This window comes from Rissa tridactyla, chromosome 9 (genome assembly GCF_028500815.1).
Source record: "Rissa tridactyla isolate bRisTri1 chromosome 9, bRisTri1.patW.cur.20221130, whole genome shotgun sequence".
Taxonomy (NCBI): domain Eukaryota; kingdom Metazoa; phylum Chordata; class Aves; order Charadriiformes; family Laridae; genus Rissa; species Rissa tridactyla.
The window spans coordinates 1,822,546-1,848,932 of NC_071474.1; the positions used below are offsets into that span (position 1 = coordinate 1,822,546).

The following is a 26,387-nucleotide window of genomic DNA, read 5'->3' on the forward strand; positions in this document are numbered from 1 at the left end:
AAATCCTTGCACTGAACAGAAAACACTGAAGCAAGGGTTCCCGAGCAACCCAGTTACACAAGGAGCACTGGCCTCTCTCCCCTCCACATCCTCTACTGGAAACCATGAAACACGCACCTCGCTGCCGGAGGAAGCGGGGAAGAAGAGGAGACGAGTGGATTAAGGATTACCTCCCGACCTGGAACACTTTTATGTAGATTTCCTGGGAGACCTTTTATCGTTAAAGCAAGAAAGAGCACATTCTGCAGCAGCAGTTCTTCAGTGCTCATCTAAATACTACTGCGCTGCTTTTACCTATTTTTACGTTAGTATGAACATCTGGTTTTGCTGTGCAGGTTTCAGAAAAAGGTATGGTATTTCCAATTTTAAACTGGCAGTAGAATATTTGAATGCCGTGGTTCAGCCCTCTGATGATAGTGTTTTCTGTTAACTCCCGCTGCCTCACAGCAAACGACTAGCACCATTCGCTACATCCCAGAACAGCAAAAGTGACAGACGCTCAGGTCACCAGAAGAAACTCTAGAGACCAGGAGTCCCTATTCTGCAAATAGAGAGAATAAATATTAAGTGTTTTAAGACTTGAATACCTTTGCCTCACTGGAGGAAGAGCTTTTACCAAAATGAAACTATCTTTACCGAAAATACAAGAAAATATAAACTGTTTATCCATGGCTAAATATATCCAGCATGAAGCCTCCAGCGCTCAACAAGCTTGAGGAAATCTCCACTTGATGAAAAGTCATCACTCAACAGCTTCCCTTCCAGAGACTTTATGAACGTCCTCATAGCTCAGACAGCTCAGTTCCACACACAGGAAACTCACAGAACGGTTCGGGTTGGAAGGGACCTTAAAGATCATCTGGTTCCACCCCCTGCCCTGGGCAGGGACACCTCCCACCAGCCCAGGCTGCTCCAAGCCCCGTCCAACCTGGCCTTGAACCCCTCCAGGGATGGGGCATTGACAAATTCCCTGGCCAACCTGTTCCAGAACCTCACCACCCCCACAGTAAAGAATTTCTTCCTAATAGCCAATCTAAATCTCCCCTCCTTCAGTTTGAAACCCTTACCCCATGTCCCATCATAACACTCCCTGATAAAGAGTCCCTCCCCATCCTTCAGACGAGAGTATTCGGAAACAGCAGGAGCTGACCTCCAAACCTTACCCTCCACTGAAGGCAGAGGAGAAAACTTCAATACTGGAGAAGACTGGCCCCAGCGAGAGTCAGCGGGCACAGCACCAGCCCACCCCGGTTCCCTGCTCGCCATCGTGCAAGATGATGAACACAAGGGACGTGGAGTTCAAAGACGACGAACAACCACGACGGGAGGAGAGCTTTATCAATCTACCTATACACAAACACAACGATTGCTTTATAGACAAGTTATGTCTGTCCCACAATGAGGTCATTAATCTAATGAAAATATATCAAGAAAAATGTGTGGAGACTGACAACGATACGATACCTCATCGTTAATCTTCACCATATAACATCGCTACAGGCAAAAGAGCTATTAAGATGAAGACACTTAAATCACTCCACAGATGGAACTCATCACGCCACTATAAAAATGGTTTATTAGCAATACACTTCAGAGCATTATCTGAAATTTTCTAACGCGCCTGTATTTAATATTTGTTGTGGCTTTATTGTTGCATCTTAGTTATTTTAAAAAGTTTGCACTATTGACGATAGGTCTGCCACTGACCAAAGCAGCACTGCAAGCATAATTTTCTCACAAGCGGGTTTTTTGTGGGGTGTTTTCCTTTTGAGCAACTGGCAACAGCATTGCCAAAAAAAAAAAAAATCTGCAAACAAGCAAAGATCCAGTTAGCAATTAAGCATTAACAATAGTTTCGCTGATTGTCCTGTTTATGCCGAACACATTCAGCAGTGTGCATTGCAGCAAGAGACGGCCTATACAGACAGGATAAAGCGATTCACAGCATTTCTGTGCTAGCAACTCTACTGACAATCTAAATAAAAAGACTTTTCAAAGTAAACATTTTAAGCATATTTAAATATTCTCTGCGTATATAAGCATTTCTATTTTACGCATTATAAGCATTTCTATTCTGTGCATTAGAAGCATTGACTAATAATGCAGATGGAGCGGGTTTGACTTCTTTCCTCGTGTCGCCGATCATTTTCAGAAAAGATGGTGCCTGGAAGATACCAAATACAGGCACGAAACGCTAAAACTACCGCTTACTTCTGCCCTTTGCATCGCTGACACTGCTGGCTGCCGGGCACGACAGAAAGCAGGTGGGTTCCCCGTATTTCAGTGGAGAAGACATCAACCCACCACGTCAGACAGCCAGAGGCATCGCGCTGCCGTGCAAAACATGTGGATTGCTATAAAATTTGTTAAGGGCAACCATCAAAAGTGGAAGACGACTACCTCCATTAACGGACGTTACCGCAGACCAAGGAGGTTGACCCAAAAGCATTTCCATTCCAGCTGGAGCTCGCACGGAGTTACAGGAAACGCACCCGCATGGCTTTAGTGTTGTTTGACGGATGCGAAGGCAAAGTACTTGCTTGTGAGCAACATGTAGAAAACACCATTAGCGAAGCTGACAGAGAGAACGCTAATGCCACATCCATCTCAAAGAAGTTGTCGGCGCCTGCATCTTCCTATTCGAGTGGTTACTAGTTCTCAGGAGTCACTTGCGGAAGACAGGGGAAACCCAATTACCGAAAATAGCAGTATCTTTGTCAAAAACCAGCAAGCAATTAAATCTCCCCTACACACGGAAACATATATTAAAGCTAATTATTGTACATCGGTCAATGTAATTGCAACTCAAATGCAACGTGGTCCACGTAATTAGTTGGCACTAATGGAAATCTCATAATGCAACAAACGTACTAAAACACTCTGCGTCGGGAATGTTTCCTCACAGTACCAGGAAGTCACGCTCCTTCTCTTGTCAAATTTAAGAAGCACTTTGGCAAAGATAAGACGGATGGATATTCCTCCACCTTCCCCAACACAAGCACCTGGAGTTACTGAGGTCCCCACACCTAAAAGAAGGTGCCCGGTTGACAGAAGGTCCCCCATGCTCTGGTTGCAGCCTGTGCATGCCCCAAAGCCAAAATCCAACCAACAAAGCACCACCTGGATTTTCCTTACAGCCAGGTGGCAGAAGACAAGAACCCCCCAGGGAGCTGTTTGGGGTCACCATCGAGCCACCCAGGACCTGCTGCTAGAGGCTGCAGCAAGAGCTACTCTCAACAACTTGATCTGGGCACAGGTATCAGCTTTGATAGCCTCAGTAATACACACCACCAAAACACATTTTGGTTTTGCTGTTCTTGTTAGCTCAGCTTCCTTTTGTTCCATTAGATACAACCCTTGCCATCGAGAAACTGCTTGCGCAACTCCAAGATACCCTCAGAGAGGGCACGGCAGTATTTCCCAGCCGTCAGCTGGCTCCTGGGCCAGTTTCCCTTCGATTTATACCACTTGGGAGATGCTCAGAGACACTCTGCCAAAGTGGGAACAGCAGGAAGATAAAGGAAGATGTGCAGCTGCAGCTCCTCCTATCAGGATACCCAGAGCATTATTAACTCCTCGGCAACAAGAACACCAGGGCAGAATTTAACCAGCATCTCTGCGGCACCTGGTACCTACTAAAGCATGAGAAGAGCCACATGCTTATGAAAGACCACACTTTACAAAGCCCAAAATGTCGGGCAGAAAACAAACACTATTTTGTTGCAGGTTTCAGAGAATTAGTAATTAGTGTTAGTTAACTATTAAGTGATTATACCCCTTCTGCCAGGTGTATTTCTCCAAGAAGAAAAAAAAAAAAAAGTAGTTTCACCTTCTGTGAAGGACACGGTTGAAAGACCGGTTTTTGACTGCGATGGCAAATCTTTTTGTGATGACAGAGGACTAATAGTAGGCTGGGTGCAGCCCGTAACCGTGCCCAACTGGGCAAGTAGTGGCCAGCATGCACCTGGCAGCATCTCAGTGGCCATCGGATGTACATTACCCTGCGAGCCAAGCCTGCAAGCAAACAGCGCAAGGAGGTTTTATAGGAGAAATATTGAATTTAATAGAAAAATTCTTCATGGTGCAAGTTTTTCTCAGAGCATCAACGGCCACCACTCTCCTTTGTAAACAAGAGTTTACGCAGTCCTTTGTAAGCAACTCTTTGCTCCAACAGTTATAAGTCGGTTTAACATTTTGTCTGGTTTTGTTTTAGTTGCAGATACCTGCCCAGTTCCTCAGTGTTTTTGGGCTTGTAATCTAACATCACTTCTCCATCAGTAATATACTCTGGCCTAATAAATGAGTGGTTTAACACACATTTAGAGACTTACTTCAAGTAGGTACAAATTAACCAAACCACTGTTTTGCCATCTGCTTGGAGAAACAAATTCCCACGTGAGGGTAATAAAATATGGTGATGTGACATTTCCCCGGTAGCTACAGAAAAGGACGCTTGGGCACAGCCCCCGAAACGCAGCCCGTCTCACCTCCGCAGGGAAACGACACAAAATACACCAAGCTCGTGGAAATTTCCAAACAGAAACTGGTCCTTCGGAGAGAAAGAAAAAACACAAACACAACAAACCACCCCGGTGGGGAAGTGGCTCTGGATGTGCCCATCTAGACTCCACCACCATCATAAAATAGGGAGGAGGAAGGGAAAGCTTACGCATCTGTTTCCAGCAAGGGAACTAGGTCACTGGAGAAGCAATTAACAGGCTCGCTGCAACGATCTCCTTCCCCCCAGCCACGGGGCAGCAGATCCCAGAAGCGCCTGATGAGCTGGGAGGTGGACGCACAGGAGCACCGGGACGGTCACGCGACTGAAACACCCCCTTGTTCACCACAACCTGCTGAAGTGACAGTTTTTCAGATGCTGCTAGTTAGAAGTTAGCTGAAGCCGTAATTAACACAACAATGATGAAAAGCATAAAGCTTCTCTTCTGTCTAAAGGCCACTTGCATTTTAAAGGGGATCTTAAACTTCAGCAGGTGCCCTCAATGCACAGAGACTCAATTACTTAAACATATGATAGATCAAGCCACCTAAAAAGACTTCATCCTAATTACTCCAGCTGAACAGTTCCCACTGAAGCACAAGTAGAACAAGAAACCATCACAGAATTATTACAGAAAAAGCTAATTTAACAACCAGCTCCGGAATCATCAATTGAGGCCATCAACAAGGATGTTGATTCAAAGAAGGGCATCAGCCTCCAAAAATAGTCCTGAACACCCTCGCTGCTTTGGAAAGGCAATATTGACCTGGAGATGTCACATGAAAGAGGGACTGACGCAGAAGTCGAAGACACAACCCAGTATCCACGGGCGTATTTACCCCCAGGGCACAACCAGCGGGTTGCTCCTGCCTCGAGTAGCAAGCGGGACGAGTGAACACGCAGGCAAAACGTTCTGTTTTCACCAATACTGCCCAAGTTCCTTCAGGAAGTTTTACCCACACACCCTCACACCCTCCATGGCCAGGAACAGAGTATTCTCCGAAAATTTCTGTCCAACAGCTGTTCAATGTTCAAGCATAAAAATAAAAATAACACTAACCTATTTTCTTCTGGATGCTACAGGCTCCCTTTTTCATCTAGAAATTCAATGCATTCACTCTGTATTCCCTTTCAACCCCACTGACAACCTATAAATTATTACTTTATATTGCAGGGCATCCAGAGGCTCCGGCCAGGGTCAGGGCAACGTGCTAGAATAGAGACACCGGCTCCAGAAAGCGTCTCAGTCCTGGTCTGTCAAAACAGCCTTTTAGTGGATGCTAAAATGCTCCCTGCTTGTATAAAATAAACTGTTCAGTCTACGCCAATAGCTTCTCTGCTGCTGTTCCCCCCGGCAAATTCATTACCAATCCACCCAGATCTTCTCCTTCACCGTATTAACTGATGCGATGTCATTTAAAACACATTAAATACAGCAATAGTATTTACTTGAAAATTTGAATAATTCATGAAGAAAAAAAAAGACAAGGTCTACACAAAGCTAGGAAATTTTGCAAACATCATTCTTTCAGCTACCACCCTCCCCTGGATTTTTTTTAAACTGAAACTGAACTTGGGGGCAATTAATATCCGATACAGTTCTAACAGCAGCAAAATAATTTTTAGCATCTCCTTCAAACCCCTGTTTCATACCATCCATCACTTACAGGAAAACACGATCAAGACAGGAGTCTATGAATAACTCTGCTTTTTCTCCAGGATTCAATCTAGACTGCTTCTAAATATGTATAATGCCCAGACTACATTAACACATTAAAGCTTTGTAGATTGCCATCACTGCTTCTGCAGCTTAATTTCATCTGTCCCTCACAATTCAGATCTTCAACTACTTTCATCCTGAAGAAGAAAACAAAATAAAAATCACTCCACTTTAAATATAAAACCTCATGATGCTCACATAAGCAGATTGCTAAGCACGTTTAAGAGGATATATATTTAAAACCTGGCAGCAAAACTTTATTCCCCTACTAAACAGGGGTATTCTCTTGGATTCTATTCCCTCGATGTTAATAAAAAGCATATTCTACGATCAGTTAAGCTTGAAGAAATCTGGGAAGGATGATGAGTTTGACAAGTCAAACAATTGAGGAGTAGAGTCGGAGAATATAGCAAGTGATAGAAGAGGGAAAATTTTAAGCAACTGATAAAAAAAAAAACCCCACAAGGGATTCAGTGTGTTTGTCTTCTGCTCCAGCTGCACAGAGGCTGGAAAGGCACAGAGCACTAACACAAAATGGATGCTTTTTCGCAAACACCACCTTAATTTCCAAACAATTTTGTCTGTCCGGTTAAAAATTCATTTCCTACTTCTGCCTGACGATTTTAATTGCTAACACAGCTGCTCTCTTCTGCTCATTCGAAAGCGACGAGAGAATTTAAGGCATTCTGTGCCCGAGACAGTCCTGCTGCACAAAGTAATTGGAAATGACAGATCACACACAGCAGCGCAGGCTTGACGTTTGTACATCGAGTTCTGCAATAAACCTCGGCAGATTCACAGGAGGACTCCCCCCAAGCTGAACGAATTCAGCGGCAAGAGCCTGAAAAATAAGACTTACCAATTTCACATTAAACACATGAGAACAGCACGTATTAATTATTGGGCAGAAGTTTAAAGTTTCCTTTAATCATTTCGAAATGCTTTGAAATCCCATGTCTGGTACAACGGCTCCGAAAGAGCTTTTATCTTTCAGCTGTAAGACGGGAGGCACGCTGGAAACCCCCGACAAGATTTTCCGCCCCCCAGTTTTTGCATCTCTCCTTTTGAATTAGGTTTCCTAAAGTTGTGCACAGCGAGATACACCACAACTCGTAAAGAAACTGTTTAAGTACAAAAAAAACCACCACTAATTTTAACACAAGGAGAAACTTCTACTCAAAAATTAGAGTCACAGAAAGCCGAGCTTCAGTTAAATATATGTATTTTATACGGTATCCCAAAGCTTCTGTGTAAGTACAATAGGTTAAAAATCCTGCCTCTTCTACGCTACCCAGCTCGCGCTTACAGCGTGGATAATGATATGCAATGTACAAAAGAAGGTAATTAACATACTTCTCACATAAAAACAAACATCGGGGCTAACAGCATGCAGACCTGTTCTCACACACCACCTTACCCAGAAGAATTCACCATTGATGCTGCCAGGCGCTGGAGTAATTCCTGGATGCCATGGTAACGCACCGACAGCTCACCCACTCCCACCTTTCAGCAAATTCGTGCAACTACTACCTCTCCAAACTGCGATTCCCCCCCCGCTCCGCCGCCTCCACCCTATTTCCCCTCCCCAGCATCCTTCAGCAGTCACCGAGCTTACTTACCATCCAAAACGGGGAAAAGAAAAACCTCTGAAAATGCGGTTTGAGGCATGAGAACCCCTCAGCTGTCCCCAACACCCGCCCCAGCAGCACAAACACGCCGGTGGCGTCCTGTCCTCCGGGGCTGGCTGAACCTGGCTACGGCCACGACACCTCCTCTGAGCACAATGCCATATGCCTTCCGCAGCTGCGAGTTCGTCAACTGGGTGAACGTTAACCGTTTAGACACGTTACAGAAACTCCAGCCCCAGCGTTAACCCAGCACAGCCATTTAGTAAGCAGGGAACAGGAAGGGTCTGCTCCTTTTTCTTACCTTTAAGCAAAGGGAGGTCTCTGAATTCTAGCGCATCTCAGCTTTTTCAACTTCAAAAATGTATCGGTTGGTGAGTTGAAGTGTTTTCCCTCTCCGATTTCCTACAGGGGAGATGTGGAGAGAAAAAAAAAAAAAAGAAAAAAAAAGGAAAAATTGAAGTACTTAAGGATCTGCAACAGCCATCGGAGTGGAATTTTTTCCCCCCTCTATCTGTAAAAATCCTCTTATTCAGTCCTGCCTGCTCTTAAGACAGCACTGCTGACGAATTTCAAGGCTCAGCTCCTGACATGCAGAATCACTGAAGGATCAAGAGCATAAATGCCACTTCCTCCAGGCAGCACATCAACTGCAAAGGAGCCTAATCTGCTCTGCCCACCGCAGTCCTGCCCGGCCGAGGAGTAAATCCTGACATCTGCCTCACGCCGAGCTTTCATTAAACCTTTCTGAAGAATTCCAATTTAAAGCCCCTATCTAAAGGCTCCCAGTTTTAGCTAAACCATTATGTAGTTTCACTTGAGAAGCTGCACAAGTGGAAGAATATCAACTGAAAAACTAATAAAACAGAAGTCAAAGACTAACCTCGAAACAAATTACAGCTGGCTACATCCGAGCGGTAGCAGAGGCTCTGGAATTATTAAATGAGCTTCAGAAGAGATTTAACTAACCAAATTCCACTGCAACGCTTTATTTATGGTATGTGCGCCGGTCCCAAAAATATTTGCTAAGGTTTTTCCATCTCCTTTATTGCTTTTGCATGTTCCCTAATCAAATCCAACAGGCACAAACCCTATGGAGGCTGGGAGATTTTTTTTTTTTTTTTTTTTTACAGTATTTCATAATACAGTGGCCTAAAGTTCCTCAAAATAGAAATTAGATGTCATGAACACAGCATCCTAAATACACGCTATACGTGGATGAAACAGAAATCAGGACATGGGCATCGACTCGAAACACCATATAATTAGCTCCTAAAATGGCATTTTAATGGTCTCTGCCCTTCCTCAACTTGGCAATAGCCTGTATAATTACTCTCTTATTAGCTCTCCGCATCCTTCCCTCGCATTCCCAATTTAAAATTAAACAAAAACTCTTCTGTTGGAGTTTGCCTTCAAGAAGTCTTGTTTTAAAAGGATTACCCGTCGCTAAAAGCAAACTGGAGTCCATAAAAGGAGGCTTATTCGGGCACTTGGAGTCTATTTCTTTAGGTATCTAATACACACCTGGATCTTTAAAAAAAAAAATCTATTTGAATTCTCTTCCCGAATTAGCTCAAGAAAGTAAATTTTAATCACCCATTAAAATGGATGCCAAAGCAACTGGAGCCTGCATGGTGTTTCTCCCTATAATCCTCTCGCTGGAGGCTCAATTTAATAAACAAAGGCAGCTCTAATAATTCAAATCTTACTTTCAAAGATGTGATGTGCCTGTCAGAAGCTTTCTGCAACGTACCACTACGTTTCTTCAGTCCCTCTCCAAGGCTTTGCATACGTTTAAGCCTGCGTCTTGCCTTTTGAATGCTGATAACTGCTCTGTTTCTTTTCTCTCCTTTCAAGGATTAAACGCAACCGCACAGACATTTTTATTAGTGCATCATGCACCATTAAATTGTCAGCTTGTCTTCCCTGATTCTCTTTTAAAAAATAAATACGTGGCCTTGAAAACATCTTTACAACAAAATACTCATTTTCTTGGCACTTATTTATAAACTGAAGCAAACAAAGCCAAAACCCGACCAGCAAAGCACCGCGTGTATTCCCCTTCCAGCCAGGTTGCAGAAGACGAGAACCCCGCTACACAAAACATGGATTTTTAAAGACCGCGCGGCACGTTCACGTAACATCTACCAGAAAGCCCTTCGCTTGGCTCCCCCAAGAGATTTATTTTCATTATTTAACAGTTCGCCCTACTGCCTTCAAGTGGCAGAGCGAGAACTCCCCCGTTTTGCACTCTGGTCATACGGGAACAACTCCCAGAGAAAAAATACAAGATTTCACCACGAGAAAACAATGATATTTTCATCCGAGGCAGTCCAACGGACACAAAGGGTGGTGCCAACACACGGGCTACGTGTCCCACACCAAGAAGATGATGGCTTGGGATGCTCTGCAGTCACTTCCTAAGGGCCCTCTGGATTTTTAATACCTCTTTTTGGCAATATTTCTATCTGGGAGTGAATGGGCTCTTTTCCATACACTGTGGCTTCTTTCTCCCAAACTCCAGCCTACTGCCGAAGGTCCCCAAAATTTCCCTCAACAGGGCTGTGCCTTTGCGCAATTTCCAACCAGCCCTAACTGGAGAAAAACCAGCCGGCACTGCAGAAATTCTATTCCTGCCCAAATCAAACCTGTCTAGAAGATTCTGCCCAGACAAATCCTTTACCTTGTGTCTGACTAACAAGTTTTAAAAGTAATCAACATGTTTGACTTGGAAGGCACAAGACACATTGACACTTTGGATTTGCACATTCCTTCTATTTTTCAACATAGGCAGCAGAAATATCTTAGCACCTCTTCATCGAGGAGAAATTGTCTTTAAAATACTGGTAAAATTCCAGAAACCGTTGTGGTCCCGGGCGGCTTGGTTACAATGGGTCAGCAGAGAATAAACACGGAGCGTCTCTGCAACAGCTTGGACACGGACAGGAGAGTCAATCCAGCCAAGCCGGGTTTCTCTCTGCTCCTGGCTTGCGGAAAGACCAGCTGCAGAGCCTGGAAATAAACCCGGGAGATTCCTGAGGCTGCGCCCGGAGCAGCCGGGCAGGGGGGAACCCCCCTTTCCCTCCCAAAGCGAGAGGCGGCTCCTGCAAACAGCCTGCGGTGGAGGCTGGAGGAGGGCAGCGCTCCACAAGCACAGAAATCCCCGGGGGGACCTTTGGAAAGAGGGATGGGGGATCCCACTGCAGTGAGACATTCAGCCAGCTCCACCAGGACGGCTGTAGGTGGAGGGTTCCTGGAGGGACAGGAACCCAGCAGGAGAAGGCACAAGTGACACTTAAGGCGACCCCAAGGGATGGAGAGCGGCTGGTTTCCCTCCAGAGGGGCTCAAAGCCAGGTTGGAAGCAGCAGCCCAATGTGTCGGCTTCCTCAGGGGGCACCTCAACAGAAAATCTGTTGACTTGCAGGTTGAAGGAAAAAAATTCACATATGCGCAGCTGCACGGTTACCGAGGGCTTTTCCGGGTACAGGCACAAAATGAAAGATTTCTAACCAACAGGAGAGACAAGTTTTTGCTCTCTGCTCCCAGCCATCTGCTTCGTTTTAAGCCTCCCTCCACTCAGCGTCACTTCTCCAAACTCAGCTTCAGCCCCAAGATGAAGCTTTGGATCCCTTTTTATTGTATTTCGGAAATCATAGAGATGCCAGCAGGGTTTGCTAAGTCATTAATACGTGTACCTGGCGATTAGAAGCCTTTGCTCGCAACCTGCACTTTCAGCACAGCCACAGCAGCATTATCAGATAAGGTGTTAACAACTTGCTGGGTTACAGCAATAGGTACGTGCCAGTCGCAGAACGGCAAAACAAATAGCCAAGCACACAGATTTTACACAATTCCAAACTCCCGACTGAAGTTGAAATCCTGTTTCTAGATACAGGCTGACGCTTTCTAAAACACTGTGGGAATGCAATACCCTAAAGGGCAATTCAAACAGCAAGGACTTGTGATGATTTTTTTTTAATTAAATTTTTTTAAATCATTAAATTGACTTTTAATTTATTTTTTTTTTAAAAAAGAGATAAAAAAGGACTACTTGTCACTGCCCACAGCTTGCCTCAGGAGGCGCAGCCCTTCCAGTAGCAGGATAAGGTTGGGCAACGGCGTCACTCCAGCTATTGTACACAGTTTTAAGAGCCTCACATGAAAGAATAAGACTTTTCCGTCTCTGATAATGAACGTCTGGACTGCAGGCAAAGCTAACCGGAGAGGGGACGGCCTAAGGAAAGCTACAGAGGAGACAAGTACTCAGGCCCCCCAAGAAGGACTTGCAGAAGAAGCCAGAGGACCTCATCCTAAGGCCCTCACGATACATTCCAAAGACAAGGTCCAAAGCTAGTTTAACTGATTTTGTCCACATTACTCTCATGAATCCATAAAAATAACATTTTCTCTTCATGCCCAGATAGGAGGATTTCATCTCGTTTCTATCAGGCAGAAGAGTAAGACCTCATATTTTACTTCAGTGATCTATAAAACAGAATTTGTTGTTTCTAAAGCCCAAGATTAAGAGAAAAAAAATCCCTACTCTGCTTCCAGCTGTTGCACATTTCTGACACTGAGCCACATCTACAGGCACAGGCAGGACACACAATTCCTTCGCTCAGCTGCATTTTAATATTTTCCCATCTGAGTCAAGAATCCGACGGGTTCAAGTTACCCAGTTCAGATCAGGTATCTGATGTGGCCAGAAACCCCAAGATTCCTGCTCTCGTACAACGCCTGTGATCAACGCGGCTCCTCTTAATGTCTCGTGCCCATCCACGGGAAAGGGACAGATGCTTTTTCCAGACCCTCCCAGCTGCACAGGACGATGGTACGGACAGTCAGACGAGCATGGTGGAAGCTGCAACCCGATATCTCCCCTGAGATGCCAAAGGCCAGCGGGGACTCCCGGGTTTAAGGTTGGCATCAGCCTGCGGGAAGCGGGCAGAGGAGAAAAGGTGCAGGCGCAGCAGCCTACTGCCAGCGCGCCGAACACCCGGAGCTTCACACCGACATCCGTCATTCACTGAGAGCGCTTTTCAATTGGAATAAGGTGGTTAAAGTGAGAGCACCCAATTAACTCCTCAGTAGGAGGACAGCATGCATATTCATGAAATATTCAAAGCGGACGTGGGGTTCTTAATTGTCTGAACCCACATGCAACAAAGCTGCACTAATACTGTACCACCACCACCACCCCGCCAAATACTTTTAAAAAAAGTAATCAATATTCACTTCAGTAGCCGATTTGTGTTCAACTCGGATTTTCGCCAGTGTTCAACTTTACCCATCTCTGTTCCTGGTGAGAGGGGAACTTCTGGTCCCACAGAAAGAGGATCCGGCCTGACTCAAGCCCACGGGGTTAAACCCAACTAAACCAGGCGCCGGCTGTTGCCCCAAGTCCCTCAATTTGAGCCATCGAGGCAGGAAAACCATCCTCCCCAAGCGTTCAATCCCAACACGGCTGGTTGCACCGACTGCAACGTAGTGCAAAGAGGTTATTTAGAGTAAAAAAAAAAAAAAAAGAAGTGTCCATTTAGTGCCCATTTAAGACTGATCTACCCTGTTGGGTTATGAAAAAAATAAGACTACAAAAAAAATATGCTCAGACTAAATTATTTTGGAGACAGTTCTGGGATAAATGCGAAGGACCTGCCTGGCTCCAGTCACCGAGGTGGAGCAGGAGCTCCCGCAGGTCCCCGAGCAGGGCAAACCTCTGCAGAACAGCCACACCATCCTCAGCTTCGCCCTCCCAGCTGCGCTGGTTTTAGCGGCGTCTCGTTTTCCATCCTCGGCAGCCTCGCGAGCCTCCCCCACGCAGCCCCCGCTGGTTCCGCGCAGACCCCTGCTCCCCAGCTAGACCAACAGTAAGCTTGCAATGCAGAACGGGGGAATACACATATTTTTTTAAGCGTGTCCCATAAGAAATGATGGCGAACAGCAGGAGGGCTAGCTGTCCTGGGATATCAAGGGGATCGAATCATCCTGGGGTACCAAGGGGACCGAATCATCCCCGGGTACCGAGGGGAGGGGGTTTGCGATGCACAGAAGTGACATCAAATCCACAGACCAAGCTCCATCCCTGGAAGCAGGAGCGAGTGCCAGCAGAGGGCACTCGGATGCCAAGAGAGAAGAGACCCACCGTGCGCAGGGCGTGGGGATGGCTCTGCCAGCTCCTCCGTGCAGCAGAACAAGCGAGTTTGGCCATTTTTCTTCCAAGGAAACGCAGCACGCTCCATCCAAGGTCTAACTTCGGGCTCTCCTCCAGCCACAGCAAACGCCTCTGCTGCCAACTCCTGTTTGGAAGGGTCCGCACTGGGCTCGGGTGGGTTTGCCTTGGCAGCCCAGACCAGAGGATAAGAAACCCCACTCCGCTCCCCGAGGAGTCCGTCCACCTTGGGGAACTGTCTAAGGGGAGATGTGCACTACCGTCAGTCACAGCGGCTGTTAAAATAAGGAGAACGCCATGTCGCATGTCAAGCCAAGCCTCTCCTTAGGTATTTTCTATGCTGCAACATTTTGCAAAGGAAGCTTAAATCTTCTTGGAGAAGTGGCCAAGTTTATAGCAGCAAAATTTGAAATTCACTGTCAATCAGGCAGGGAACTTGTTACCAATCCCATGAGTATTAAAGCACAGAGCATTCCAAGTCGTATCTCGGCAAGATAACCTCCATTTGCTCAAACGGAAACCAAACGTAAGGACTGAAACCAGTAGGACCAGTCTCAAATGTGGGGGGAAAAAAAAGAAGTTTTACTGGTCAATGGTCTTTCTGGAGCAAGAAACACTCTAGCACAGAGCATCATTTTAAAGTAGCTGTGGCAGCAGGGATTAAGCCTCCAGTTACAGCCCACATCTCCAAGCAAATGCAATGAGCTCTGCACCCTGGATTGTGCACAGGATAGAATACGTGGGCTGAGAACCGCACGCTATATAACCCGTGCCAGGGAAGACACCACGCACTATAAAAAGGGGCAAGATTGACAGTCGTATTTTTTCATTTACATAGGTTTAAAAACTTAGATGTAAGACAGGTTTTTTAGGATGACACAGGTGGATTTAAGGCAAAAATCAGAGCGCGTGACTGACAAGGGTCAACATGTGCTGCTCCAGCATCACAAGAACACGCAGCCTGCGAGCGCTGCACCCCTGGCAAATGCCGAGAGTAAACCGGAGCCAGGTTTGCCAGGCACAGAATAGATCAGCTTCGGACCTCCTGATACTGTGCCCTTTTTTATAAACACACGTGTCAGGAGACGAAGCAATTTAGTAAGTGGCAGAGAAACACAGCATCACCTGAAGTCTTCTGAACATGAAAAAGGGCCATCAAAACGTGGCGGTTCTGCGAATGATCCATAAGCTCTCGTTTTCTCATGCCACCGATACCATAAAATGTAACAAAAAAAATTTTTAAAAATGTATTTAGGTAAGAGACTTGAGAATTATATCTTTAAAAAGGTGAGAACCTGATAAATCTCACGCCTGCAAGAAAGACAATTTCTGCAAATAGCTAAAGAACGTGTCACACTTACACATTACTATACAGCCTGCAGTGTTGTGGCAGCCCATTTGCATATCTATTACTCCATAAATTTTACAGTCCACAAATACCAAGAATACTTTACTGTTTCTGAATGCCGCTGCCAAGACGTCCCTTTCCAAGAAAACTCAGAACTATGCAAAATCCTTTGTCTAAAGCCTAACCTTCACTGCTGGTGCTCACTGTAACTCTCGGCTTCGTGACCCTCTCCCCTTAGAGTTTAAGAAGAAATTCACCTTCTATATACGCAATACTTCTGTAAGATATAAGGCACCAAATATTTACTTCTAGATGTAGTTCAAAGATCAACTAGGAGTTTAAGGACCAGATGTGTATTGCGACAAGCTTTCTCCAGGCTAGACCAATAGGGATCCATAGCCTCCTGTCCAGAGCGGTAATAAACTACGCAGTCAGGGATAAAAAAGCCCTCAATTGAAACCTCTACTGGAAATAAGACCCGTGACTATCAGGGGAAGCATGTGGCAGACGTTAAACCCAAAAGCACGCCTTTTCTCACCTCTCAGCACGGGGCTGATCTCACTCCTACCACTGAGCGTTGAAGGGTTTTGGTACCCCACATCAAAAACGTGTTTGTGTGTGTGCGCAGTTTATTTTCATATAAAGCCATTTCCCTCCCAGAATTAAGCAAATATACACCTTCCAGTAACTACAGAGGGTCACACACCGGGGTATGAGTGTACTTCCCCTCTTTTTTCCACTGTGATGTTGTTTTGTATATTATGCAAAGGCAACCAAGTGTTGCGTTAAGTTTTCCATAATTCTTCGGGTTTTGTGATAACATAATAGCAACAGTTCTTTTAAAAGTCTAATTCCCAGCAGGCTTAATATGAACATTCTCCGGGAGTGCTGTTCATGCTTAAAAACAGGCATTAAACAGCTAAAACATTTGATGTTTGGAAACAAAGTTACCCATCTGCCAAGGGTTTTGGAAGCATTACATACCACGGAAGATTTTTCTGTTCTAAAACCATTTCATGTTAAAGAAAAATCTCCAGACATGCAAAGCTTAAAGCTTAAAAATAATCCTTTCCACTTACTTCTAGCTCTGCCACACAAAAGCGTTTGTCTATTGAAAAGCGCCAGTTTGCTGTTGCAAACAGCCACCCATCACGTAAGACCGAGTATTCAGATCTACCTTACCTCTACACAATGATGGCATTTATAAATTAATCATAACACTTAAAAATAACTGACCTACTTTGCTTGGCCACCTAGGATTCGCGGCGCGCAGGCGTCCAAGCGAGGAATTACGGCGGTGCCGAGGGAGGTGGGAAGGTGCTGCGCGTCGAGCAGGGGTTTCACGGCAAGCTGCTGCAGAACCTGCGCTGAGGCCACGCTCTGCTGCTGGGGGGCTCACGACTCACCGAATCCCAGGGGTGGGAAGGGCCCTCTGGAGATCACCCAGTCCCACCCCCTGCCAGAGCAGGGTCACCCACAGCAGGTGGCACAGGAACGCCTCCAGGCGGGGTTGGGATGTCTCCAGAGACGGAGACTCCCCCACCTCTCTGGGCAGCCTGTGCCAGGGCTCTGCCACCCTCACAGCAAAGAAGTTCCTCCTCGTGTTGAGATGGAACTTCCCATGGGCAAGTTTGTGCCCGTTACCCCTTGTCCCGTCGCTGGGCACCACTGAGAAGAGCCTGGCCCCATCCTCCTGACACCCCCCCTTTAGCTATTGATGAGCATTGGTGAGATCCCCTCTCAGCCTGCTCTTCTCCAGGCCCCAGGGCTCCCAGCCTTTCCTCAGCACACAGACGCTCCAGTCCCTTGGTCATCTTTGCCAAGCCTCCCAGTGCCAAGGTCCAGTTACATCCATCAGGTTTCCAACAGAAGTGCTACAGTCCGGCTGAGCACGGCATCGGTGGCACGCACTGACCCACTGGAGGTACTTGAAGTTTCAGCTACAGAGCGGTGGTTTGCAGAAAGCTCGTTGTCTGCCCAGGGAGACGCTGAAAATAATAGCTTAAAAGGAGACAAACACCACATCCCTTGGCTGCAATGCTCCTGTGATGCGAGGGACAGGCTTCCAAGCAGAGCAGCTGGAACACAAGCCCAGGAGCTGGTGGCAGGGGCATCCTCGCTGGGGCAAAGGCAGCGTGTTCGGGGTGAGAAACAGCCTGGTGCTTGCGAGGCCACAGGCGTCGAGAAGCATTTTTGCAAGCGAAATGGCAGCGGTAGAGGTGTAACACCACACACCGAGAGCTGGGGGTCCTGGGCTGTCCGGGCTGTGGGGGTGACCGAATTCTTACCCTCTTCTAATCCTAAAGCCCCGCTGGCTTTAAGTTACCACTAACATATGGCTGAGCAGGATGAAGCTGTTCCTCCCACCTACCCAAAAGCGAGCAGCTTTTCTGACAGTTTAAACTTCCTGGGAAATGCAGATTTTTCTGGAAGAATACTCAGTGCACGAAAAATATAGCAGAACCCAGTAAGCTGTGGAGGAAGGTGGCTGTCATTGTACAAAGCACGCAGATCTCCAGCACCTCGGTTGTGGGATTGGCATATAACAGAGATTTTATCTAAATTCACCTTCCGTATGGCAGCTCCGTTGCAAATTCATCGTGTGGGCAAGGAAAAAAAACCTACTCAAAACCAGTTATAACATGAAATAGAGGTGCACAGCTCTATTTAAGAGGAGATTAAAATAAAAAAGAAAGAGAGTATCACAACTCTAATTATACTCAGCATCTTCATCTCCCACAGATGCCTCATCCTTCGTTTTCCTCATTTTCCCTTCCAGTAAAACCAGACGGTCCCAGAGCACCAGTGGAGCCCGCTGGCAACCGCGCATCACCAAAACGCTTGCCGCCTTTGCGGTATGAAGTATGTGACCTATTTTGGTTCCTCAGCTACGTGGAGAAACAGTTTATCAAAAAAAAAAAATCAAACCACCCCACACTGAGTAAACGACTTCCCCCTTACTGCAGCAGAAGATGCTCTGATCTCATTTGTTGACATTTATCATTAGGGAGAGAGACATCTGAAAGCCCTAGGAGGAGAGGAAAGCTTCTTAGGGTTTTTAAGAAAGCCTACATTAAACAGCAGGGACGGCAAGAGCCGATTAGTCCTTCAGCTTGAGATACACAGTACAGTTAACACAATGTTATTTTTTTAAAAGAACTTAAGAAAATCAGCTAAGACAACATAAGCAGCAGCCTTCTGTACCCAACTTGGTGTTCAGGTACCTTTGTGAACAGGAGAGCTTGATGAATAAATACATCTTGAAGCCACGGTTCAACTTCCCAAAAATCAAAGTCAACATTTTTAACAATATACGCTCAAGGAAAAGTTTTCTGCTTATCAAAGAGCAGAAACGTAAATCAAATGGGCGCAGACCAAAAAAAAAAGTATTTTCAAAGTCCCCTCGCCTTCAAACCACAAGCCAGAACCCTATTTTCAGAAATGTATGTTAATGCGAGAGAAGTTTCTGCAGACGTGTGACATCTTCTCTCTCTGAAGTCTTGAGACCCTCAGCCACCAAACACACTCAGGTCAGCTCACTAACCCCGCTTACGACGACTGGTCACACACGCAAACCATGCTCTTAAACAGCCAGCTCAATAAGCAATTTAACAACCCTTACACCTGCTCAAACGCAGCTGAAAACAAATCATTAGAAAGAAAATTAAGCCAGCAGCCATCCATTATTTCTTAGTCAGTCAAAACAGTACCTAGCCATCTCGTATAACATCAAACTACACGAGGCAATCCAACAGCTTTTCAGAGAAAATATGAATAAAAAAAATGAAATCAGATATTGTGTGATGGTTACCTGACTGGATACCCTTCGGGTCCATTTAAACAACTCAGCTCTATTTTAAAACGCGGCAAATACCACAAGCTCTCAAAAATGAAATGGAGATACGCCCTGGGGAGGTTAGGAAGCCTGCAGATCCGGAAGCCTCAGGTCCTTCGTGGGAATGTATCCCACTGTAAGCAACAAGAACTGCACTTGTAGGGCATGATTTTTAAGGATGATTTTCTTGCCGCAGCTACCTTTGCCGCCAGGATGGCGCTGAACGCCTGCAGCCAAGCTAATGGGCTGCTAACGAAGCAGGGTAGGAAGCGTGGGTGGCATTCACCCATCTCGACTGACCCCTAGAAACAATTTTTTAATTCTTCAAGCTTTTTTTTTTTTGCAGGAATTAATTGGTATCTTTTGGTATTGTTGAGAAGATTCCTATGGGAAATTCAAATATTCATTAAATATAATAACTGGTAAAAGCAGCTCATTCTGTTCAGATTTAGACTTCCTTTTTTCTCTAAGAGAAGGAAAACAGCAAAAATACTTCTTCAGGAAAACCACACCCAGGAAGAAACGGGGAAGTCATTTAACTTTCAACATGGAAGCCAGTTTAAGAGGAACAAAACTGCCTTTTCAAGCCCCAGACACGTTTACTGAAGGCGAGTTCAACCTTTGGTATCTCCAAGACTGAGAAGCGCAAACAAAGATCCTGAGTTTGCACTTCCAAGGGAAGCCCTGCAGCCTCACTGGCTCTGGGAGCTCCTGATAAACCGCTTCTATTTCAAAACTTTCTGGAATTTCCTGCAGCCCTTAATGCAATTAAAGAGAGGAAAAGAAACGCACCAACAGCCCCCGTTTCCCGTGCGAGACCAGCTCGGGGACGCTCCTGTCCAACCTGCCTGTTCAGGAGGCTTCTCGCTGAAACACACAGCCTAAACTAAACTCCCAAGCACCCTACAAGGGACACAAAAAAAGCTCTAATCCTCTGGAATAGACTTCGTTTTTCAAAGCAAGAAGCAGTACAGAGAACACTGAGCTTGACTGAAGCCACTTTAGAAGCTAAACCAGGCGTTAACCTTCCTCGTTCACGCTAGGTAGGAGAAGATGAAGTGCTCCACCGCCAAGTCAAGCTCATTTTACGCTCGCTCACTCCAGTTTTCCCTCCTCTTGCTTTTCCATGGGTCTGTGCATTAGCCCTACACCCCAGCAAAGGCGGATCACCACCATTCCCACTTGCCGAGTGCTCACTGGACCATGTCACCTCCCCAGCACCTTCTCCAGGGAACAACCCTGAGACCTCGGCCCCCGCAAGACATGGAAATCCCTGGCTCAAGTGAGCTCCGTTAGGTAGGCTGGACTCCGTAATCCAAATCATCTCGGCACATCTCTCCATCTGGATCCAAACCACATGCACACTTGTTGAAGTATAAAAACTTTACCTGCTATTTCCCATATTCTTCAGCTAATATTGCCGTGGAAAACCCATTTGAAAAGAACCGTAATCAGACATAAAACTTACAGTTCTTAACCTTACCAAGGTCAGCAGGAGATACATTTTAAAGCTCAAGCTAAAAGGGTTTTAGTTCTTCGTTGCTTGTTTTTGGGGGTTTTTTGTTTGTTTGTTTTTTTGGTTGTTTGGGTTGGGGTTTTTTTGAGTGGCTAACCTTACTGCTTAGTAATTACAGTTGCTTCAGAAAATTCTGTGTCAAGGTTTTCCTTACAATGAAACGGGGAATATATCATTCCTGAATGAGCTGGGATCCAGTGCTCCAAACTCTCGATCTATACAGCAGCTACTGCACAGGCAGCGGCATGGGTATTCCCTGAACATCTTCGGTTCCAAAAGCGTGGATTTACACAACAATACATTCCAGCTCCTGGCCAAACCAATTTATATTGTACATGTAATCAGGAGTCTGTAAATCAGATTTTCTAAAGTGACACCAGCCAACTGGTTCCAATATCAGGGGACACCAGCTGATCTTTAACTCTAATAATACAAGCAATATGAACGAGGAAAAAAGAAAAGGTGGCATACTTGAGATAAGACACTAATTAAAAGCTCATTTCCTTTGGAATTAGCAGTGAGCTTTCTTTAGAAGGATCTCATTACCATACATTTTATCTGTCACCTCCAATATTTCAAATTCAATATTAACATTTAAAACACAGCCGAGAAGCTACGCGTGGTTTTCAAGTAAACTTTGTTAAATATTAGCTAGATCATTTCAAAGTCCTTCTAACTCGCCGCAGGTTTGCGCACTGCTTCCCCCAGATCAAAAGCAAGGGCCGAGGCTCACCTGCGGCTCGGGCGGCCAGTACGGCACAAAGTTCAGTGGCCACAAAGGCGAGGAGGGATGAAAACGCCGGCAGCCCGCTCATCACGCAGAGGGGACATGCCACGTTCCAGCGTCGTCAAGACACTGTGAAGGAGCAGGAAGGAAAAAGGATGCCAAGAAGAGACGAGGTGAAAAAAAACCAACAGGAGGAAAAGCTGCAAGTGTGGAGCACGGAGGGGGGAGTCAAGAAAATAGCAAGGGCTGACAGGAAAGCAAATTTCCATTTTGTGCTAGAAACGCTAAGCAAAAATCCAGCGTAACTACAGAAAAGCTAAAGTTGCACAAGGCTCGCTTTCATGAGCACATAGTCCCTAAATACAAGTGTTTATTCCCCACATTTTATTTAGGAGCATCAGCATTTCAGCATTAGGGGGAAAAATGGCAATATTGTAAAAAAGGGGAACATCTTCCGACATTTTAGGTCTGCAGCACAAGGTTAAACTGATGAGTCAACTTGCTTTGAAAACCAGCAGAAATTAGATCTTGAAGTTTTGACTGCGGCTCAGACATGAAAGCTGGTTCATTAAAAACATACCCGAGTACTGAAGTAACCAGTTTAAGGAATACCGCAAGTAGATGCCTTTTAATCTTACGGCTCAATTAAGTGTTCAGAGAAAGAAAGCTACTTTAAATATAAACTCAGTGAAATTCCGCTTATTATTCCCCTTTTCTCACCAAAGGAGTAGAGACCCTGAACAGAAAGAAAGAAGAAAACACCAAAGACCATCATTAGGCAAAAAACCCACAAAACAGCAGTTTTGACGATCACCTGCTCATGTTACAACAGTACCGCGGGTCACCATTGCCACTCCTGGTGAATGTTGTTTTGGGGGGCTTTTGGGTTTTTTTTGTTTTTTTTTAAAGCATCTTTTACCTATTTCTCTGAAGCAGTTGCCCCAGCCCTCCTGTTTACGGCAGCACGCGCACTTGCCTGCGACCAGCGCACCTCCGGTTTTCCCTGCTGGAGTAGCACTATAGACTCAGCATTACAAATGGGAGCGCTATTGTTAAGGAATCAATTGGACAATGAAAGAGCTAAGGACACTTGTCTTACAGAAAATTACTGTCAAATGCTGCCAGACCCAGCTTTCCCTCTTTCTGGGCCACCAGCCAGTTACTAATCATTTCAGGTCCCTACTAATTTTTAGCTGTGTAACACGCTGCGTGATACAAAAGGGGCGGCTTCGTCCAGGCAGTGCTTTAGGATACTTTTATTGATCATTAAAAAAGAAGGAACTGCTACCATCCCGAATGCAGGCAGTGACATTATTGCCTGCTGAAAAGTTAAAGGACTTCCCGAGGCACCACCTGAAGGGACATGTGCCAGTATCTCCTTATTAAAGCACGTCTCTCTACCTTACTAGAGCACAGTGTCAAAAGCCATTCCACAAGCTGGGCTGCCAAAATAATCATGGAAGTTACGCCACATCCTGATAAGAAAGGATTCGCTTTTCTAAAAAGGTACAAAGAGCACCTGGATAACCGAGATGCCTTTGACCTCAATTATATTTATTGATCACCAACTGTATCAGAAGGGTCAGCGGTTCACTGAAGTGAAAAACAAAGCCTTTAAATAAAGAGAGAGCAATATTTCACCCAGATTTCACAACTATGCCAAAGAACACCTTAGTAGGGCAAGCTGCCTCTACAGATATGTTAAATATTGTTAAGGCTTGTTACAACTGGCCAAGTTTAGAGGTACATAGCGTCCTTAAAAACCTTTCTTGCGTGGCCAGCTCTAAGTAGGAGAACTATTAACTACTGGCAACTCCTGTGTCTAATGGAACAAGCCAAAAGGCTCAAGTTCCTAACAGTAAAAGAAAAAAAAAACCAACAACAACCAACCAACAAACCACCAACTCCAAACCCCACACTTCTGGGGTCTGAGGTGCTGCATTCCCCTGAAGCCAACAAGCACCACGTGGAAGAACTGGAAGATCACGCTCCTGTATGTACACGGATCCTCTTCAGCTACCTGGGAAGCTGCAGGTATTTGCCTTTCCAACATTAAAATTTTGCTTTAAGGCAGAATATATGAGCTGAAACTTTGCATCATAATGCTACTGTCATGCATCCTTCTTAACGATTCTCAAAACGGGCAGAAGCAGAATAGCTCATGGACGCTCAGCCTTATCCGCAACTACAGCATAAGCACGTCATATTTGTGTTCTCATGACTTTGTCTTACAATAAAGTGCCCAAAATCTCTTTCATTATGAGAGATCTTCCACCATTTCATGTGCAAGGTCTGCAGCAGCTGATCCGCACGTTGTATTTTGAAGGAAGACACAGTACGTATGATCCTGGCACGTACTGACCTCATTATACGAGTACTCACTTGCACTCATTCTAGCTCTTACAAAAAAAACATGGACATTAATTTCCCCCTTCCCAGAGAGCATGTTGATGAGGTTTTCTCCTCTTCACACCGTTCGAGTGGGTGTGAATTCCAGGAGGCAAAACAAAGAGCACATATAGGCCACATCTCTTTGAATTAAGTCCCATTAAGGAGGGTGACAGTTCCTGTACTAACATACCTCCAGCACAAACCCCACTTAGCTGCAGCCTTCCTAACAAAGCCGATTTCATCTCCTTACACCTGCTACCTTGAAGCACGTGGGGATCCTTCAGGTAGATATTTTACAGGTGGTTGTTACTTCCCTAATTCCAGAGAAGGGAAACCTGCCGTTTGCTGGTACGGTAGTTTCAGAGCTTGCTTGAAACAAGAGAGAAACAGAGCTTGAAACAGAGCTTGCTTGTGTTGACAGAGTCCAACACACCTTACCTTCCCAGTGAAAAAGCAAAGAATAAGAAAATACTCCAAGTTGAGTTCGGCTTTACGAATGCCTGACCCAGCATCTCGGCCTTCCGACGAGTGCCTTCACAGCATCTTTGTTATACCTCAACATCTCAGGTGCAGACACAAACGCACACAAAACGCCTGGACGGAGATGAAGAGCAGCCGCGTCCCAGCGGGGACACCTCGGCTCCCACCCAGGCCACCTCGGCCCGTCCCCAGGGACACCCCAGCTCCTGCCCAGGCCACCTCAGCCCGTCCCCAGGGACACCCCAGCTCCTGCCCAGGCCACCTCGGCCTGTCCCCGTACGCCACATTCAGAGTGAGCAGCATCTCGCTCTGCACCAGGAGCCGACCTCTGAAGACCCTCACACCCCTCCAGCCCAGCAGAAGCCATGTCGCACAATTAAACACCATTCCTTATTCTTCCCACCGCACACAAACCTCCTCCCGTCTCACCAGCAAACACCCCACGGCAGCGCTGAGGCCAAGGAGGCAGCTCGGCCTCCCCTGGACAAAACACACGGTGTTTTACCAGGACGGGGAGGCCTCAATTAGCGCAATTACTCCTTCCAGAATTCGGTTCACCTTCAAGTGGGGCTTTTCCCGGCAGGACTCGCAGCACTGGGACCCACCAGGTGGGGAATAAAGGGCTCCTCCGCGGATCCCTGCGTTCCACAGCCCCTATTCCTGCATTTTCCCTACCGGGCTCTGAGGGAAGCCCCAAACCTCACAACGCGGGCTACGCACCCACCCCACGGCGGGGAGCCCGCCCGGCCCCGGCTCCCTCCCCAGCCCACGCGAGCGGCCGCGGGATGACACAACCCGCCGCGGGGAGAGCCCCGAGCCTGCCGTTACCGGCGGCCCGCTGAGAACAGAGGGAGCCGCCTGAGGAGGGGCCGCGGCTCCTCCGTAGAGGCTCCCCGGGGGGCAAGGAGTGGGCGCCTGCCGCCGCGGGGCGGAGGAGGCCGGGCCGGTCCCTACCTGGCGGCGCGGGCCTGGCCGGCGGCGGAACCCCAGCGCCGGGGAGGCGGGGGCGCACGGAGGGGCCGCGCCGCGCCCCGCCTTCCCGCCGCGCCGCCAATGGGAGCGCGGGGGGGGCCGGGCGCGCCGGCGGGGCTGGCCAATGGGAGGGCGCGGCGCGGGGCGCGCGGCGCGCCGTGACAGCGGCGCCGGCGGGGCGGGGAGCGGCGGCGGCGGGAGGGGCTCGCTGCACCGGGGGCACCGGCGGGGCCGCTCCCGCCCCTCCCCTCCCATGCCATCCACCCTGTGCCGGCCCCGCTCCGTTCCCCCTCAGCCACGGCCTCACCTCATCCCGCTCCGCTCCAGCCGCCGGCGCGCCCCTACCTGCGCGGTGCCGCCGACATAGGTGACCGGCGGGGAGGGCGGTGAGGCCTCACGGTGACCGGCAGCGCTCGGCGGCCGCGGCGAAACCCTAACACCGGAGGCTGGGGGGGGGTATAGTGGGGGGGGAGCGGGCGGTGCGACCCCGCCCCTACTTCCCGCGAGAACGGCGGGTGTGGGCGAGGCCCGCCGTCGGCCAATGGGATGCGGGGGGCGGGCCTGCAGGGCGCGGGAGGCGTTGCCTATTGGCTGCGTCGCGCCCCGCCCCTCGGCAGCGCGCACGTGGCGGGGGGCGGTGCGGGCGCTGCGGGGTGGGAGCGGTCGGCGCGGGGCCGGGGGTTAATTAATGTAATTAGAGGCGGGTTCGGCGGTCTTGGAGGACGGCGCCTTCCTGCGGCAGGGCAGGCCGTGGCGGGGACGGCCACCCCCGCCGCCTGGGGCGGGAATTCTCCCGGTGGGACCCGGCCGGGGCTGGGCTGCAGCTGCGCCGCGGTCCCCGAAAACTTCGCCTTTTACAAATGTTATTGTACATTTTTATTTTTTTTTTATGCCTAGTTTTCCCTTGAAGTCAAAGTAATTGCTTGCTATGTGAACTAAATTTTACTAAAAATCGCCTCCTTTGCTGTAAAGTTGATTTCAAAAGAACACGGTTAAAATGTCACGTAAGCGCTTTCTATAAAATGGGAATATAACTCGGATCGAACTTCAGCTGCACTCCTGAAATTAAAGCTTAATTGGGCCTTTTGCACCTGGACTAGATGTA

General features: G+C 47.2%; 1 protein-coding gene across 11 annotated transcripts in view; it reads right to left on the minus strand.

The window, feature by feature from the left end:
- The window catches only part of GLCE (glucuronic acid epimerase), a 57,728-nt gene extending 31,971 nt beyond the window's left edge, over positions 1-25,757 (minus strand). The window contains exons 1-4 of one of the 11 annotated variants that reach the window (XM_054214612.1): positions 8,727-25,252; positions 8,148-8,248; positions 4,670-4,853; positions 4,488-4,549 (exon numbers count right to left, since the gene is read on the minus strand). The gene's annotated coding sequence lies outside the window, so the exon portion shown is untranslated. The other 10 variants (XM_054214605.1, XM_054214610.1, XM_054214606.1 and 7 more) reach the window with 10 other exon arrangements.
- Positions 25,758-26,387: the final 630 nt, after the last annotated feature.